Source organism: Triticum urartu, unplaced genomic scaffold (assembly GCF_003073215.2).
Source record: "Triticum urartu cultivar G1812 unplaced genomic scaffold, Tu2.1 TuUngrouped_contig_10559, whole genome shotgun sequence".
Taxonomy (NCBI): Eukaryota; Viridiplantae; Streptophyta; class Magnoliopsida; order Poales; family Poaceae; genus Triticum; species Triticum urartu.
In genome coordinates, this window is record NW_024111437.1 from 1 (window position 1) to 2,466 (window position 2,466).

Sequence of the window (2,466 nt, forward strand, 5' to 3'; positions counted from 1 at the left end):
CTGGTCATCTCACAGGTTTTATCACTTACATTTCCTTCTATGGTGGTCTGATCATTGTACTTTGGGACATTGTACTTTTAGGACGTAATGTGCACTTCTGGTTGTTATTTTAAATTGCTCATGTCTTGATATGTCTTTCAAATTCTTGACATCTGCGCCAGTAGCCTAAACCTCCATGGCATGCTCCATCGGAGTATTTTGTTTGTTGCACAATTTTCAAGTGTGACCTTCCAATTTATTTTGTTGTAACTATAAGGTTTGGCACCTCAGATAAGTTCTCGAAATACCAATGTCATATTTCAATTAGAAAATAAGATTTAGTTTGATCATGCATGCAATTGTAATAACCCTACTTTGAGCTTTTATGTACTGGTTTAAATAGTTAAATCTTCTAGATTCTTTTGCATATTTTCTTGGAATTATACTATGAGAACATCTTAGTTTTCACTAAATGATAAAATACATTTTCTATTTCCGTAATACAGGTCATTAGTGGTCACTTTTGATGGGTGCGATCTGTAGCATTTGATCCAGGGAACAAATGGTTTTGTCCTGGTTTTGCTGATAGGACAATAACGGTAAGCCCACATCCTGCATTCATTTCCTAGAAATTTAAGATGAATTCATGTATACATGCAAGTAGTTGATACAACAACCTATTAGTTACTCGGATGCTTTCTCTATTGGTGTCTGCATTTTTTAATGTTACATGCATCTATTTTTATTACATAACGTTTTTCAGCTGCGGGACTCCACGTTGATGTGCTTTTTACCTTAACATTTTATTATCTGTTTTTGTTTAGGCAAGGAAGAAGGTTGCAGAGCATGGATGGATGTGAAAAGGAAGAGGATGGATGAGAGAGGAGAGAAGAGGGGTGAAAGAGGATACAGATGGAAAGAGGGAGAAGGACAGGGTGGAGGCGCTTCTTGAGGATTATTGTCGACTGATTTCATACTCTCTTATAAATTCATGGTTAGCTAGGTAAACCTTTTGTACAACAGCTCTTGTTCAAAAGGAAGTTTGATTTTTCGGCTTCTTATTTTAGGTCAATATCAAGAACAGTTTAGTTAATTTAGTTTAATGTTTATGTTTGAAATTGACTTTTACCATTCTGGTTGAATGGGGGTGTTGATAGAAGAGATTGCGAGTCGGGTACGGTGATGCCAACATTGCATTAGGGGCAAATAGATTTAAGTTCCGTCTTATGTCCATGAGGATAGGATCACTATTAAATCATCAGAATAAGTCTGCTCATGTTGCAACGCACGGGCAATGGGAGAAATGTGATGTCCATGTGAGTATCTAAAGGTAACAAGTTATACATGATTAGTATTGTGCACGAGCTACTCGTGAGTCAATTGAATTTTGAATCTTTGCAAGTTGATTTTTGGGAGAACACAAGTGCAACCTGAGGCCGAAGTCGTTGATGGCACGACGAGATGCAATGGCGATGCCGAAGGCATCGATGGCACTGCGAGGCTGAGCCCTCGTAGGAGACAAGGACGACACTTTGAGCGGTAGTAAGGAGTGGCGTCATAGTCGGAGGCGAGGAAGAAGGTTTGTAGGGGTGTGGTGGTTCACCGGAAAAATCTGGTCGCTAGGCGGTAGTGAGGAGTGGCATCATAGTCGGAGGCGAGGAAGAAGGTTCATTAGGGTGCGGTGGTTCACCGGAAAAATCTGGCCGCTAGGCTGGTTCAGAGGGTTGGTCGGGGGTGGTGGTCGCGGCTAACGGGGCCGGGGGGGGGGGGGGGGGGGTGGAGGGGAGAAAGGTAGAAGACAAACAACAACCATTCGATGAAGATCCAACGTTGCTCGAGCAGTGGCGTCATAGTCGAAGGCGGGAAGAGGGTTGACAGGTGTGGGTGGGGGTGCGATGGCTCGCTGAAAAAATCTGGTTACCGGGGTGGTCCACAGGGATAGTCGAGGGTGGCGACAGGGGAGGGCAGGGAAGCAAAGCGGTCGGGGTGGTGGCGATGGGTGGATCAGCCGGTTGTAGTTGGCGGTTCAGTAGGAGGAAGAGGTCAGGGGTAGAGGATAAACAACAACCATCCGACTAAAGACCCAACAACCCTCATAAATCAACTTTGCATCAAATTTTCATAGTATGACATATAACTGGCACCCTTAATACCGAGATATTTAGAATATTTTTAATCATATTTATATGAAAAAATATCATCTTATGCAATACTAAAATTATACATTATAAAAATTGAACTCGTGATGTGCATCTAATGATATTGATTCCATATTGTGATTTTTTTTGTATTTTCTGTAAAGTTGGTAAACTTTACAAAGTTTGACTTTAGACAAATCTTATATGCGAGTAAAAAGACTGGAGGGAGTACTATGTTGCTTTCTACATGTCTTCTTATGGCCTTATTAAAGATCTTCATTTCTATGGGTTTAAACACAAGATGTTATTTTTGTAGCACATTTCTGATAAGTTGTTCTTCTATAAAGCT

General features: G+C 41.1%; 1 long non-coding RNA gene across 1 annotated transcript; it reads left to right on the forward strand.

Annotated features, from left to right (window-relative positions):
* Positions 1 to 6: 6 nt before the first annotated feature.
* LOC125526589 lies at positions 7 to 1,088 on the forward strand. The gene is made up of 2 exons (XR_007291791.1): positions 7 to 578; positions 804 to 1,088. It is a non-coding gene; the product is annotated as an uncharacterized LOC125526589 (long non-coding RNA).
* Positions 1,089 to 2,466: the final 1,378 nt, after the last annotated feature.